The 17300-nt window shown below is 45.4% G+C and overlaps 1 protein-coding gene and 1 long non-coding RNA gene across 6 annotated transcripts in view; one reads left to right on the forward strand and one right to left on the reverse strand.

Moving 5' to 3' along the window:
* ETV6 (ETS variant transcription factor 6) overlaps positions 1 to 17300 on the reverse strand; it is a 239829-nt gene that overhangs the window by 65218 nt on the left and 157311 nt on the right. The gene's annotated exons all lie outside the window — the stretch shown is intronic.
* On the forward strand, positions 8590 to 15732 carry LOC135364459 (uncharacterized). Its single transcript, XR_010411606.1, has 3 exons — positions 8590 to 8712; positions 11920 to 12093; positions 15598 to 15732. It is a non-coding gene; the product is annotated as an uncharacterized LOC135364459 (long non-coding RNA).

A 17300-nucleotide genomic window follows, 5' to 3' on the forward strand; every position in this document is an offset into this window, starting at 1 on the left:
AGAATCCTGAGCAGACTCCTTGCCGACCATGGAGCCCGATGCGGGGCTCGATCTCACAACCCTGAAATCATGACCTGAGCGAGCATGGCTTCTTCCACTGAAAGGACCAAAGAACTATTCCAGTGAAAGTAAAACTTCCAAAAGGAAGGAAGGTCTAGTGGAGACTAAAACAACAGCAGCAACGACAGTAGAAAGACACCCAACCTTTTGCGACCGTCCTTCCATACCTGCCACCACAAGAAGTCGATCCTGGTGAAAATCTCCCCAGGTGAGCCCTCCCGCCCCATGCTCAGTGACAAACTGCAGCTCAAAGACATAGGGAGTTGTGTGTCCATCACAGATTTCCCACACAAGCCCGAGGAGGAGCGAGTCGGCTGCTCATCTCAGGAAGAGCCCCACAAAGCAAAGTCGCCTGGGGCTCCAGAGCCTGTTTGGGTGTCACCGGTCTGGGTGTCACCGGTCTTGCTGTCAGCTCGAACCTGGCTTTCCTGCTTCTAAAAGCCTCCTTTCTCAGCAGAGCTGTGTCTGTTTGGAAGACCCGCCTCATCCCTGACATACCCGTCTCATCCAAGGATGCTGCCACGGGATGACAATTTTTCAAAGTGGCTTTTTTAATGCAGCCCTTGGAAACTTTGCAAGAAATGTATCGATTTGAAATACTCAGGCTGAATTATTGAGCTCTGGCAAAGGGAAATAAATCTTTCCCATTCTCCCTGCTTGTTGCCAAGTGCAGCTTCCAGGAAGCAATGAGTGTCCTTTCTGGAAATGGAGCAAAAACTCAAAACATTCTATCACCTTCCCTTTACTAACCCGCCCCCCCGCCGCCCCCCCTCCCCCGGGTCTTCACTTGCAATTCACTGACAAAAGCACTTTACATTCATTGCTCATTTGCCTGAATAGGCATCCGAATTAGTAATGCCCAAATTAGTAATGCCTGGCTGAGGCAGCTTCCTACATAATGAGGCCTGATGGTTTTGGCAGGCCTGGAGGCCCACGGAAGGCAAGCTCGCAGCACGTCATCAGGTTAAACACTCTTCCGGTTTTATAACCAAAACTTCCCCTACAGACCTGGATGTGTGGAGTAGAGGGTGTATGTTCACTGATGCTAGAGTTAACACGCCCAGGAGCCAGAACTGGGGTAGGAAGGTGGGGAGAGTGTGCGGGAAGCGGGGATGGGGGCGGGGTGCTGCGCTGGAGTGTTCTAACGCACACGCCAGGATTAACACGAAAACTTCCTGACATCTGCCGTTTCTTTCATTTCAGTCTGGGGTGATCATCTCACCTGGCAGTGTTCCAGGGGAATTCCCATCATTGCCATCAAAACACAGCTTGGTCTCATTGTGCTGAGTGCTCATCTGTCCATCTCTCCGTCCATCCACCCACTTGCCCATCCATCCGACAGATTAGGCACCCATTATGGACTGCATCTTGTACAAGGTGCAGGGCCCATCAAGGTCAGGGACACTGGGTTTTCAAGTCTGCTGGGGAGGCAAGGACCCTTAAGAGACCCTGACAGGCCCAGTGCATTAGAGCAGGGCCACGGACGACTTTCTGAACTCAAGAATGGGGTCACAGCTTTGCCGGCAGAGGGCACGGCAGATACAAAGCCCTGGACACACGAGAGAGCCAAACCAGTGTGGGAAACTGAGTGGTTTCAGTAGGACAGAACTCCGAAATGCAGGGAAACGTGCATTTACAGAGGGGAGGGGCGATGCTTTATAGGCACGGTGGACTCGATCTGTCCCCAGCTGCCCTCATGCTATCACCTGTCCAACTGCTGTTCCAGGTCTTTTCCACGGCAGAGAACGCCAAGTCCGTCCTCCCAGATGCCAGGGCTCCACACCTTGCAGCCATCCAACCCACTGGCAAATGCTGTGGGCTCTGCCTTTAAGATGTATCCAGAATCTGACCACTTTCAACACGTCACCACCTTAGTCCCAGCCACCCTCAGCTCCCACCTGTGCTTCTGGTACAGCTCCCTCACCAGTCTCCCAGCTTCCACCTAGAGTCTGTTTCCCCTAGAGTCTATTCTCAACATACAGGCCAGAGGGATCCATTTAAAACACGTCACTCCTCTGCTCAGAATTTACATGATGTCATTCCCCTACTCAAAATCCTTCAGTGGCTTCCCATCTCACTCAGAGTTAATGTCCAAGTCCTTAAGATGACCTTTAGGGCCCTATGAGATCTGACCTCTGTCTGGACCCATCTCCTTTCCTTTCCCTCCCTCATTCTGCTCCAGCCATACTGACCTCTTTGCTATTCTTCAAACATACCAGGCACATTCCTACCTCAGGGCCTTTGTACTTGCTGTTCCTTTAGCTGGAGTGGTCTCCCAGATATCTCCACTTCCTTCAAGTCTTCCCTAGACATTCCACATCAAACTACACATCTCTGTTCTCAGACTCCTCTTTCTTGCTTGCTTTATCTTTTTCTTTAGCATTTATCACTCTAATCTATATAGTCTTGTTTATTTTTCATTTTCTTCACTAGAATATGAACAGATTTTCCCCTCCCTTGTCTTGTTATTTATTTATTTTTGGTGTTCACCAGATCAAAGGATATACCCATTAAAAAATTTCAAATGCAATCTTATTCTCTGGAAAACTATTTAGGGGAAGCAAATATTAGCATCATTAAAGTTATTTTATCTTGCCATCCAGTCTCTAAATATGCTTTCAAAAAGCCTTTGTTATGATTCCACAGGTAGACTCCTAATTACATATATTTTGATCTTTATTGTAATTAGTTACAAAAATCCATGGCAGCAGTGAGGGAACTGTTTTTCTGATGCTTCAAGCAGTTTCTGGCACATGGCAGGCCTTCAATAAATATTTCTGAATGAGTGAGAAGCGATGCCCTGAGAAGGAGAGACGGTATAACATGGTGTGTAGGAGTGTGGCCCTGGAGCCAGGCCTCCTGGGTTGGAATCTTGGCTCCCTGACTTACTAGCCGTGTGATCTTGGGCCAGGGACTTACCCTTCTGTGCCTTAGTTTCCTCAATTTTAAAAGCGGGATAGAAACAGGACCTACATCGGAGAGCTGTGAAGTCTGTCACACTCAGAAGAGTGCCTGGCACAGACCAAGCACCTGATAAATGTGAGCCATTATTAGCAAGGGCCTTGTCTGCTGTACTAAGGACTTTAGACATTATCCTCAGGCTACTTCGAGTCGTTGAAGGATTTTAAACAAGGGAGTAACATAATCAGATATTGTTTTCGAAGGATCACTCCAGCTGCACAGTGGAAGATGAATTAGGACAGAGCAAGACTGGTACGAGGAGATCAATTAGAATTAGGGGCTGTCGTGGGAATGGAGGTGACAGAAACTGTTAGCCTGAACTAAAGCAGAAGGATGGGCTCAAGAGATTAGGGAGGTCGAACTGACAGAACCTGGAGGTTAACTCTGTGGAGGAAACAGGCCACGACAAAATCCAGACTTCTGACTCCCGCAACCAGAGAGTGGTACCCGTCCACACCTGCCCACAGAGGACTGAGGGGGAGAAAATAAATTCATTTTTGCTGACTATGAGCTGTGGGGCAGCAAGGTGAGAGGCCCAGTGGGCAGTCATATACATGTATCTGGTACTTAAGGGAAAGATCTAGGCTAGATGGAAAAGAGATTTAGGAGATATCATACCAGTGGTTATTGAAGCCATTGGAGTAGATGAGATTGAAGGAAAACATTTAAGCAGGAAACCACTTTAAACAGGTGTACTCTTGAAGGATGGGGCAGCAAGAGACAAAGCAGGGGAGAATGTATCTCGCCAGCCAACATGGAGCGAGTCTCAGGAAGCAGTCAGACGCGTCATGAGCCGCAGAGCCGAGATAAGGAGCAGCGAGGCATGTCCAGTGGACTGAGCATCTGGTGATTCTAGTCAGAGCGGAGGTGTAACGGGGACGGAGACCAGGTCAGAGTGGGCTGAGGCGTTCATGGGACGTGAGGAAATGAGGGGTAGGGGTGGATAACTCTTTCACAATCTTGGCTGTGAAGGAAAAAAGAGACGGGGTGATAGTGAAGAGCGATATAGAATCCAGGCAGGTTTCTCTGAAGATGGAAGGAACTCAATCAACCCAACTGAGTATGGAGGAGGGAGAGGGTAACTGATTGGGGAGGCTGGGGCAGAGGAGCCTACACTCAGGGGAAAGGAGCAGGTAGACATTAGGAAGGGCCTGGTGCCTTGACTGGAGCAACTGTAAGCTGGGGCCTGAAGGCAGATAAGCTAAGGGTGGAGGGGAGGGCTGAGGCGTGCTGACTCGAGGGAGGAGGGTGGGATTGTAGGTTAGCAAACATGGCTCTCAACCAGCCTCAGGGAACACGAGAGCGCTGACGAGGGGCACTCTAAGGCCTGAAGAGCAGTGTCCACGTGAGGGACGTGAGGGATGAACAGTGAACAAAGGGAAGCCGACCCCTTCTTCTGGAAATACAGACTGTAGGCTCGGAGATGCCAAGCTCCACACTGTAACTGGTGTAAAACCCAAACCACAAAATTATTCACAGAGAATACGCAGTGTTCTCAGAGAAATCTTCCTTAAGAATCATTCCCACTGCTTCTTTGATTAAAAACCTTCAAGACTCTCCACCAAGGCACAGAGAATAAAATCACTCTCTTTAAAGATGCATTCAACACCTTAACCTACCTCCCTCTCCTCCCAAGACCCTTTGCCTGACACTTCCTTACTCCTGTCCCGGTCCAGGCTCTCCCCAGTGTGCCTTAGCGCACAGGCTTGCTTCTTCTGGAGTCCACATTCCCCCCACCCTGACCTGTTGAAACTCACCCCTCCTTTAATGCCTGGAAGGAAAGTCACTCTTTCCATGAAGGCTTCTTCCAAAAATGTCTCTCCTCCTGTCTTTTTGCTTCCAGAGCACTCTGAAGCTGTATACAGAATTTCCAAAAGCTGTGTTAAATTGGATTTATCTGTGCTTATGTCTTTTTCCTCACTAGGCAGTAAGCTCCGAAGGCGAGCCTATTTGTGTTTGACTTGGTGCCCCTCAGGGAACCCACCCCGGTAGGTGTACTTGAGTTGGCTTGGTGGTAGTCCTACGTGTGCCATTTGCAGCCATGGAAAGAGCAGGAAGACTTCACGACAAGGAATCAGGATTTGTGTCTTAAAACTGAATAGATCCTATAGGTGTGTCTCTCTGGCTAGAAAAGCGTATTATTGGTTGAGTAGGCATCGAGCTCATCAGTGGAAATTAGTCCTCAGAGTTCTAATATTAGGCCAGTAGGGCACATTTTGACCCCTAATCATCTGACCTATCTGCTCCCCTTCCTTCCTCAGTTTCCCTTGCTTGGCATCGTAGAGACATTTTTCCTTTCTGATATACTTCGTCATGAACTCCTATTTCAACTTTGTCACACCACACAGCAGACACGGGAGCATCACGCACACAGGATCTCTTTTGTTTGCTTTTAAGAGAATAATTACTGAAAGAGTATTCACTTCTGGCATTTAAAGGAAAGACATAAATTGAGATTTTACCATATACCTGGTGCTTTGGAGATACTATCTGTTTGACCCTCATACCAGCTCTGGAAGATGGGCATTACCGCTATCCTTTTACAGATGAGAAAATGCAAGCCTGGACAGAGGGGTTAAATGATTTATGAAGATCCCGAGTCCAGTGCATGGCGGAAGCAAGACTCAGAGCCCAGCGGGGCTGATGCCAAAGCTCAGGTCCCCCAGCTTCCCCGTGTCAGAGCATACCACCGGATGGTCCTAAAGGCTGCAGAGGACAGCCCCCTCCACCCTGAGGTCAGTCATGGTACACGCTATCTCTGACTTGGGACTTTGAACATCTCGATTCTAAGTGGGCTGTGAGGTCAAGGGAAGGATGGAAAGAAGGTGGCATCTGGTTAAAGCTTCCATTGGCTATAGAGAAATATCAAAGGAAAAGCAGAAGGCAGTTCGACTTGAGTGACTTAATGCTATCAAATTGTCAAGTGCAGCGTGGACCCTTTCGTGACACCTCCTACCCTTTCTAACTCAGTCCCTCACTCTGTGGCACCCCACCATCCTTTGGCTTAGACAGAGAAAGAGCACTGACTGCAGGCACGCTTATCTTGAGATCTCTCCTCTATCCAATAAAAAGTAAAAGGGTCAGGTAGCTGAGCACCAAGTTTGAGGCAGCAATCTTTCTAAAACAGAAAGCTGACTGTATTATTGCTTTGCTTAAACATTTCCAGAAGCTTCCCAGGGCCTTTCTAAGCTCCCACTTAACTTGCCATGCTGCCCTCTGGCTGACCCATCTCCAGCCACATGGGCATGCTTGCAATTCCCAGAGGCACCGTGTTCTCTGGCCTTTGTACAGACAACCCCCTCTGCTGGGCTTGGGCCGCTTCTGTTTTCTGCCTGGTGAACCATGCACACTTCAAAATATACTAAGATTTCTTGGGGGTCACCTTTTTAAATGATCTATCACCCCAGGAATGCCTGGACCTGTCATTCTCAGAAGCAGTGAAGAGTGGGCAGGGGTGGGGAGGGGGCAGAAATTCTAAGGGAGGGCGCCTGGGTGGCTCAGTTGTTGAGCGTCTGCCTTCGGCTCAGGTCATGATTCCAGGGTCCTGGGATCGAGCCCCGCATCGGGCTCCCTGCTCCTAGGAAAGCCTGCTTCTCCCTCTCCCACTCCCCCTGCTTGTGTTCCCTCTCTCGCTGTGTCTCTCTCTCTGTCAAATAAATAAATAAAATCTTTAAAAAAAAAAAAAAGAAATTCTAATGGAACTGCCTGTTGCATCATTTTTGAGTTTCAAACTCGACGACAATTACAGGTTCCAGGCATTTCTACTATATCCGGCATACTTTTCTCTGCCCCCAGTCACATGAATTTACTTGTTGCATCTGGTCCACAAATATCCCCAAGACTAAGTCATCACTCCTACCAAGCCCTTCACCTGGATGTCCTTCTCCTCTGAGCTGAATCATGGGATGTGGACACATGACCTCATACCCGGCAACAAAGGGCTTTCAAGCACTTCACCTCATTTGCCTCTCCAAATAACCGGTGGGTCAGTGGTGCACACATTACTGTTCTTATTTCCAGCTGAGCACCGGAAGGGACGGAGGCTAACTGGCTTGCTCAAAGTTGCCCGACTAGGATAGGACCAAGGTCTTCTGGCTCTCGGTCCAGCATTTGTCTAATACACTGAGCTCTGAAAGTTGAGGTGGCCCCATGGATCAGGGTCCTCAAAGGTACTCTCCACATTTATCTGCTTGTTTACAACTAGGCACTGGGGGACCATTCACCTCAAAGGGTGACCGTACTCAGTCATCAGGGACTTAGGGGCATCAGGGAACCACGGATGAGGAATTAGAAGCCTTGTGCTTTAGTACTGGCTTTGAGCCTGTGTTCGCATCTAGAACATGGCAGTCACTGTTTATTTCTCTACATCAGGTTTCCTTCAAGGAAAATGACAAACCACATCTCACAAAACCTGAGGGAGAGCTGCACGGCTCAAGAAAGAGGGCCATCGACCCAAGCCATTATCATCTGGCTGCCAAACCACTATCAGTCTCCTCTGGTTGACAGTGTCAGCCTGACACAACTCAGAACACCTCATGAAGTTGGACTAAAGTCTTAAAGAGGAACAGCAGGGAGTGTCTGGGTTGATCCGTCCTACACTTTGGTGATCATACTTAGGATATTTCATATTGGCCACACTGGCTCTGAAAAAGAACTTTTGTTTCCCTTACAGGTTTAATCACAGATGTAATCGCCTGTAGTTTAGACCCCAAATACTAAAGTTATTTTATTTTTACTAGGTTTGATTAACGATGCCAAGAAAGGATAAAATATTTTAAATTGGTACTATCCTGGAAAATCATGGTGGACATATACTTGGACTCCACTAAAAAGGATTTGAATATAATAAAATAGACACAACATAAAAATCTCTTTTAAATACAATTTTATCTTTCTCTGGTTCTTGAGTAGGTCATTCAGGATCTTACAGAAGTTCAGGGTCACCGTCATAAACATCAGCTGTCATGGTACTGGTGACATACATAATTTGCCAGTTAATAACGGCTTTACAAATTCACAGAAAATCAGATAATAGACGTTTTACTGTAACAGGATCACGATGGTTAAAAGAATCGATGCACTTTTCCAAAGGAGTCTAAGTCGTTTCTAGGAAATAACTCATGCTCTGTGAGAAAAGGACAGAATTTACAAGGAAGTGCTTGGTACTCCCTGGAAAAAAGTGTGTTTAAAAAAAAAGGGGAGAGGGACACCAGAGCCCCAGTGGAGTCACTTGCTCCCTGACAGCAAACCAGGACTTAATTGTAGTTTTGGCCTCTCCCAGGACTGTGACTTTTAACCAGTCCATCTGGAACTACCTGGTTAGCACCAGTGAGGTCATCTGCTTGACAGACCCCCAGCCTTTTCCCAGAGGAAGGTAACCTTGTTGAACAACCCTACTCTGTTAGAAACTTCCTTTTTCTGCCCCCTTCTGGCTATAAAAGCCTTCCATTTGATACAGCTTATTGGAGCTCCTTTCTACCCACTGGATGGGATGCTGTCCAACTCATGAATCGATGAATAGCCAGTCTGATCTTCACATTTACTCACGTGAATTTTGCCTTTTAACAGATTTGGTGTCAGTGGTGGGATTGAAGGAGGCTTCTGACAGCTCTGGGGACAGTAAGAAACACAGGTGTGGTACCCACAAACACTGCTGGGTTCTGTCTTTCTCACCATTTCCCAGGGCCATAGGTAAGTTCCTCTCCGTTCTGAGCAACCCTCTCCTTGAGTCAAGCTCCTGATCTAACTGGCTTGCTAGTTTGCAATTCCCCTTTTTGCAAACCCAGTCCAGTCCACAGTCTTCATTTTTGGGGTTTGCTGGTTCAGTCTTTCCCCCCACTTGCCCCAGTTCCAGGTTGGGAATTGCCAGTGGTGCGGGCAGGGCCTTCTCTGGGCCAGGCCACGGTAACATCTCGTGGTCACTGCTGGGCGTGTTAAGGTGCATCTGTGTGTCTGTCTCGTTTTGTGCAGATAAAGGCTATTGTGAATGGGGATCTTGGAAGCCAAAAGGGCAAAAAATTGGTGGGCATGGGTCTAGCACTTAAAAGCTGTTAGAGCGCTTGCCACCTAACCCAAAGACTTCCGTGGTAGGATAAGTCAGTCATGGAACGAGTTAGATTGACAGCAGGTCATCCACCAACTTTAAGAAAATTTCTATGCAATGCGATACACTGTAAAACACCACACAGTCTCCAACCCAGAGGCACATACCTCTTAGGTATTAGCTTGGCTCTGAGAGACTCGAAGGCTTAGCAAAAAAAAAAAGGGAAGGAGATCTTTAAATTCTAAAGAGATGGGCATGCCACTTTCTGGCACACCTGCTGATTTTATGTCCAGAAACTATAGTTCCTGGACGTAAGCTGTAGATAAACTAAAAACAGCTAAAAACAACCTAGAATGACAGTGGCCATTATGGACAATGTTCCAATTAGACAAGACTGTTCATTTAAGAAGCGCAGTTTAAAAAAAGGGTTTCTGAATTAAATAGAACGGGATACCTATTTTAATTGGCATGCAGAAGCATCAAAAAGGCTTCAAGATTCCAAAATTGCTTCCTTAAAAAATGTGCTGTAAAAGGCTAATGAAAAATTAAAGACCCAAGAGGTATCTAAAACAAAAGATAATAAGACTGACATGACTCCTACTGCTTCCTTTCCCCCTTTCCACTCTGAAGACTAGGAGACAGTTACCTTTTAAGATAAAAACCACCTGAGGTTGCAGGTGATCCTCATTAGGTATTTCTCACTGGCTGGGCAAAGGCTGAACTAGGACCCATTGTTAAGGTGCTTCCTAACCCTAGGGAGGATCCTCCTAAGTTTTTTGTAAGAATTTAGTGTCATTATCTGGGCCTAAGAGCCTGGGCTGCCAGATCTTGATCAGCTTGTGCACATGTTGGTAGGACCTGGTGAAGCCCCAAAATGGGTGTACGAAGCAAAATGCCAAAACACCAAGGATGATATTTGAGATCCTCCATCTTCAACATGGTCTCCTCCTGGACCAGAAGAACTTCACAATATAGCAACAGATCTTTTATTTTTTTAAAGATTTATTTATTTATTTGAGAGAGAGAGAGAGAGACAACAGGAGCAGGAGGGGCAGAGGGCGAGGGAGAGAGAATCTCAAGCAGACTCCATGCTGAGCGCAGAGCCTGATGTGGGGCCCAGCGTGGGGTTCGATCCCAGGACCCTGAGACCATGACCTGAGCCAGAACCAAGAGTCGGACCGGTAACCACCTGTGCCACCCAGGCGCTCCTAGCAACAGATCTTTTAAAAGCCATTCCTAGAGTCTTCCCTGACTGCATTGATTGGTCTGCTATTTAAACATGTAAACAAAAGAGAGATGAATCTGTGGCAGACTTACAGCCCCCTGGAAGCTCTCTTCCTACAGCATTCCAGGTACAATACAATAAACACGGTCATCCAATCAACTATAGCTGCACTATTTGTAAATGGGTTATCTCCTGAGATTAGTGGATTGATAAAAGAAAATAGGATGGGAGGCCACCGGTCTGACTGAACTTGTGACCATAGCTGAGCATTTTGGAAGGACTTTAGAACAAGACCATTAAAAAAAAAAAAAAAAAAGTCTGCCCAGCTCTTGGTCTTACATCTAAAACAGTTCCAAGGTCAGAGATCTAAAATAATACCTGCCCCCCACCCCCGCCACCCACTGCAACCTCCTAGGGGTCCATTATCAAAACACAGACCCAGAAATCAATGCCTCAATTCTAATCAACTGGGATACTGGAAAAAGAGGTTGTCCTCAAAAGTCCTCTGCAAATTCTCCCACATCAACTCAAATACCCCCATATCTGCCCCTGAAGGAGGCCCCCAGATGGGTCCCTCCCAGAGTTGATAGGACTCCAAAGGTAATCCCTACGGATTACACCAAGAATCCCCTTAGAGAGCCTAGGGAAAACTAATTAAAATCACAATTCCAGATTTCAAGATATACTACAAAGCTATAGTAATCAAAACAGTATGGTACTGGCACAAAAATAGACACACATATCAATGGAACAGGATAGAGAGCCCAGAAATAAACCCACATATATATGGCCAATTAATCTATGACAAAGGAGGCAAGAATATACAATGGGGAAAAGATAGTGTTTTCAATAAATGGTGTTGGGAAAACTGGACAGCTACTACAAGCAAATGAATGAAACTGGACTATTTTCTAATACCATACACAAAAACAAACTTAAAATGCATTAAAGACCTAAATATGACATGTGAAACCATAAGAATCCTAGACGAGAACACAGGTACTATTTGACATCAGCCATAGCAACCTTTTTCTAGATCCATCTCCTCAGGCAAGGCAAACAAAAGCAAAAATAAACTACTGGGACTACAGCAAAATAAAAAAACTTTTGCACAGCAAAGGAAACCATCAACAAAACCAAAAGACAACCTACTAAATGGGGGTTGCAAAGGACATATCCGATAAGGGGTTAATACCCAAAATATATAAAGAACTCATATAATTCAACATCAAAAAAACAAACAATCCAATTGAAAAATGGGTGGAGGACCTAAATAGACATTTTCCCAAAGAAGACATACAAATGGCCAACAGATGCAAGAAAAGATGCTCAACATCACTCATCATCAGGAACTACAAATCAAAACCACAATGAGGTATCACCTTACACCTGTCAGGATGACTAAAATCAAGAAGACCAGAAATAACAAGTGTTGGTGAGGGTGTGGAGAAAAAGGAACCCTCATGCCCTGTTGGTGGGAATATAAGTTGGTACCATTGCTGTGGAAAACCATAAGGCCATTCCTCAAGAAATTAAAAATAAAAGTACTGTATGACCCAACAGTTCCACTACTGGGTATTTATCCAGGGAAAATGAAAACACTAATATGAAAAAATATATGCACCCTTAGGTTTACTTCAGCATTATTTACAATAGCCAAGACGTGGAAACAACCTAAATGTCCATCAAGAGACCAATGGATGAAGGAAATGCGGTGTATATACACACTGGAATATTACACAGCCATAAAAAGGATGAAATCGTGCCATTTGAAACAACATGGATGGACCTGGAGGGTATTATGGTAAGTGAAATAAGTCAGACTGAGAAAGACAAATACTCTATGATTCCTCTCATAAATGAAATCTCAAAAAATGAATAAACAAAAAGCAGCATCAGAACTATAAATACAGAGAACAAACTGATGGTTGCCAGAGGGGAGGGGGTGGGGGGGTGGGCAAAATGGGTGAAGAGGAGTGGGGACACAGGCCTCCAGTTATGGAATGAGTAAGTCACATGAATAAAAAGCAGAGCACAAAGAATATAGTCAATGATACTGTAATAGTGATGTAATGGGACAGATGGTAGCTATATTTGTGGTAAACACAGCATAATGCATAAACCTGTCAAATCACTAACTTATACACTTGAAACTAATGTAACATTGTGTGTCAACTGTATTCAAATAAAAAGAAAAAAAATAATGGGAAAACTTCCCAAATTCTGGTAGACACCAGTGCTTTGCTTTCTACTTTAAACCCCACTGTCCTAGGACACCACATCCCTCAAAGTGAAAAAGAAGTTTCCATAGCGGGGGTACCTAACCAAATTCAGAGAGAATTTCTATCTCAACCGGTACAAATGACTCTGGGACCTTCCCTGAAAAACATCTCTTTTTTGCTATGTTATCCGGCTCCCGTTAATCTATTAGGTAGAGATCTCCTTTCTAAGTTAAAAGGGCTGGTATGTTTTGCTTCCTATGGAGATTTCACCTTAGAGTTCCCTGGCCAACCTGAACCTGATCTTTCATGTTCCTTACAGTCTGTCCTTGACATAGAAGAGGAAGAATCTCAACAGAAGTCCCCGATTTAATCAAGGTGCCCGGAAATCTGTGGGCTGCTTCTAATACTGACACTGGGAGAATAGAAAGTGCAGAGCGTATAACTAAACCTCTTCCCAAATTGCCTCAATAACCATTAAAGCTTGAGGGCATCCGAGGCCTCACAGCAATAGCAGAAGACCTAATCGGCCAGGGCCTAATCATTCCTTGTACCAGCCTCCGGAACGCGAGGCTCTTGCCAGTCCAGAAACCTAATGGACGGGGACGGCGATTTGTCCAGGGCTTGAGAGCTATTAACAAGATAGTTATTCCCAATTTCCCAGCTGCTCCAAACCCCAATGCCCTTTTGTCACAAGTGCCAGCAGACCTTGGTTCAGCCTTTTTCAGCATCCCTATAGATCCCAACAGTCAACATTTGCCTTTACTTGGAACCATCAACAATATGCCTGGACCATCTTGTCTCAAGGGTTCACTGAGGCCCCTTCTTACTTCTCCCCAGGACGTCAACAAGACTTAAGGACCATCCAATTCCCTGGGAAATTGACCCTTTTACAATACATAGACAATCTCTTGCTATGCTGTTACCTAAGAAAGCGTCCATGAAGAGTTCCATTTATTTGCTACAGCAGTTAGCTGAAAGGGGACATGAAGTCTCTAAGGAAAAATTACAATGATCTCTGTTCATTACCTAGGTCATGATCTAAGCGCTGAAGAAATCTAGCTATTTCCCAAAAGAATTAAGCTAATTCAAGAATTTTGTAGGCCCACAAACAAGCAACAGCTTCATGGATTTCTAGGCCTCGTGGTTATTACAGACTATGGGTTCTTCACTTTTCTCTATTAGCTTCCCCACTCAAGAACTTACTAAAACTTCAGTCCTTGAGCCCTTTCCTTGGGAGGATAAACCGGAGCAGGCCTTTCTAAGACTAAAACAAACGCTGCAAGAACCACCTGCCCTAGAACCACCTACCTATTCAAAGCCTTTCCCCTTATTTGTGCACCTCAGAGATACGGAGCCCTGGGAATGCTCATGCAAGGAACATGGTAATAAGCACAGGCCGACTACCTATTAGAGCATTCGACTTGGCTCAGTTGCTCATACCTGTCCCAGATGCCTTAGGTTACGGCTGCAGCTGCAAAGTTAGAAGCCCCAGCACCTTTAACCCTAGGAAATGACATTTATTTGCAAACCCCACTCGCTGTCCAAAGTCTTCTGACCTCTGAATTGACCCAACATTTCTCTGCAAGCAGACTAACCTCCTAGGAGATCCTTCTGCTTTCACCACTTAATCTCCACCTTAAATGCAACAACATTCTTCATCCTCCTATGTTACTACCTCTACTTGACAAAGGCGAGCCTGATGATTTCGAGGTAATAATGTCCCATTTGGGGACACCATGTCCTGATTGACAAGACATCCCTTTGACTAATCCTGATCTAATTTTGCTTCTTGATGGTTCGTACTGTAAAAATGAGAAAGGGATTTTCCAGGCAGGTTATGCTATTACTACCCAGCATGAACTACTTGAAAGGGGTAAGCTCCCATAAGCTTCATCAGTCCAAAAGCAGAGCTCCGTGCCCTACCAGAGCACGTCAATTACCAGAAGGACAGACTGTCAATGGTCACACTGTATGCCTTTGGGGTTGTCCATGATTTGGGGATGTTATGGAAACAAAGGGGCTGTCCTTACATCCAGTGGGACTCCAATAAAAAATGGACGGCAAGTAAACGACCTTCTTACTGCTATTGTCTTACCCACTCAAACTGCTGTCATCAAAATTAAGGCTCATACTAAAAAGACTGAACCTGAGTATCAGGAAAATGCTCTCGCTGACTTGTATGCAAAGGCAGCAGCAATAGAATCTGGAAGATTGTGGCACGTGCCGGGGAAGTCTACTCTGCTGCCGCAAAGAATGACCCTTTGTTGCCAGACTCTTGCCATCCTGATGTTCTTGCAACATGGCAAGTCTGCTCCTGAATCAGAGAAATCACGATGGATGAGCAATGGTTGTAGACTGAATGAATAGTCGGGGCTATGGGAAACCCGAGATGGCCACTTGGTTCTTCCCAGCACCCTGGCAAACCCCATTTTTCTTTTTTTTGCATTCTCTCACCCACCATGGAGCGATTAAGATGACTCAAATTACAAATAAACATTCGTGGGGAGACTTCTAAAAATGTGAAAACAGCTTACCACCAGTACCCGACCTGTCAGGTCCATAATCCTGGGAAAACTATTTTTGTTTCCAGGTTCCAAACCTCCTCCCTCTGGACCCTTTGAGTATCTGCAGCAGGACTGGATTCAACTACCACTTACTATGGGTTATCAATATGTCCTTGTTATTGTATGTGTGTTTTCCAGGTGGGCTGAGCCTTCCCCTGCTGTGAGGGTGACGCCCTCAGAGTGGCAAAGAAATTGTTAGAAAATGTGTTTCCCACTTGGGGTATACCTTCCACAGTTCACCCGCTTCACTGGGTGAAATCAATCATGAAAACCTTACAAACTTCTTGGAATTATCACTGTCCCTATCACTCTCAATTATCAGACAAGATCGAGAGAGCTAATGTGGTCCTCAAACTTAAAATCTACAAATTTGCTAAAACCACTGGACTCCACATGAAACAGTCATGGGTATCCCAGTGTTTATTGGTATACAACCTTCTGCTTGTTGTCCCTTTTTGTGTCATGCTAGTATAACTAGTTACTGTGTCTTGAATGTCTCATGCTAAAGCTTATCATCAACAGGTTAAAGCTTTCCTGGATCCCAATTCAAAGGATCCTGATGGTCACAGTCTAGATGGAGCCTGGCAACTAGATATTCTGGAAACATCATCGGCGGAAGAGAATTGTTGAACCCCATTAGAAGGAACCTTACCAAGTACTCCTGACCACTGACACTGCCAAGGTACAAGAAGGCACTGAGTCTTGGGTCCACATGTCACAGCTAATGAAGGGTCCACCTGACATCTGGTCCTGCACAGACACTGGAGCCCTCCGAAGTAGCTCACATCAAGGGAGACTGCTTCCACCTGACACCGATCAAGACTTCACATTTTAACTAAACATGAAACTCCTTCTTCTCTTCTTTCCTTTATTCTGGCATTGGCTTAGAAAGATAAGGCCATCATCTGTATTTCCCAGTACATAGATAAGGGGAGTAACTTTTCAGACTTCTGGGTTTGTCATCAAAGATTCCAATCTATCTGTAATACTAGAGACCCCCAGTCTTCCCTGTGAACTTGTATTCCCAATGTCACCACCAGCTATAACCGACCCCCCCCCCCCGCCTTAAGAGTCTCTTACCGAATTTAGCTCTTAAGGCCAGAAGTCCAGTGCCTTTTACCTTTCTCCAGTTAATCTGTAGTTACCCAATTAGACATAAATATCTACATAAATCTCATATTTGTACCCCCACTTTCTCATGATTCTCTAAATCAGACCTGCCCCCAATCATGAAAAGATCTCATCAGCAGCATCCATCTTTGTAAGACACTGAGAATAACTCTTTATTTCAGGCTAGGAAATTTATTTCCCGAATGTATGGAAAACCTAACTGACCCCTGGCTTGAATGGGTAAATTCAAAAATCTCTATAAGTGAATCCATAAACAGTACCACCTTAACGGGAACAGTTTGGGCCCCAATAGGGTTTGACCCTGTCTGTGGTGGTTATCCTTCCCCTTGGGCCTACAAATACCTAGATGGTGCATAAGTGGGCAATGCGTCTTGGGGTTATCTAACTGCTCACACATGAACTAAGATATCTCATTGGTCAACTCCCCTGAATTTACATCGTCGAGTTAGAAAGGACCTTTAGGAGGCTTTCAAGATTCAGAGTCTGGCTTCCTTTGGCAGGTCCCTACTTCCCTGGCTAGGAGTAAATGTAAATGAGAAGATGACCAGGAACCTTTGCTTAACTCTTGAAGATATTTCAGAGTCCACTGCTAAGACAGTAGCTGCCCCTGCCCTCCCAGATCCTTAGACTCTCTAGCTGAAGTTGTTCTTGATAATAAGATAGCCCTTGATTATTTTTTAGTGGAGCAAGGAGGTGTCTGTGCTGTGGCCAACGCCACCTCCTATACCTAAATTAATACTTCTGGGGAAGTTGAAACTCAGTGACATAAGACCACTGAGCAAGCCACATGGCTCTAAGAGGTAACTCCTTCAACAAGGTCTTTCTTTGACCTACTTGATTTTGATCGGTTTGGATCTCAGTGACCATGGCTCGGAAGTGCGCTCCAAACACCACGAAGTATCCAGCTTATAATAATCATTGTGGTCTGTATTCTCTCAAAAGCTTTAAATGCATGTTTGCAGCCGCTAACCCACCAAGCAAATGATTTCTGACTGGAATGTCAAAGCAACGAAGAGAATGACCGACTAGAAGAACGTGAACCTGAACCTGTGACCTGTGGATATCACAGAGATTCAACAAAAAGCATCCTGACT

The sequence above is a fragment of the Mirounga angustirostris genome, unplaced genomic scaffold (assembly GCF_029215605.1).
Source record: "Mirounga angustirostris isolate CCGP_5_RB_7025 unplaced genomic scaffold, mMirAng1.0.hap1 SCAF_5, whole genome shotgun sequence".
Lineage (NCBI taxonomy): Eukaryota > Metazoa > Chordata > Mammalia > Carnivora > Phocidae > Mirounga > Mirounga angustirostris.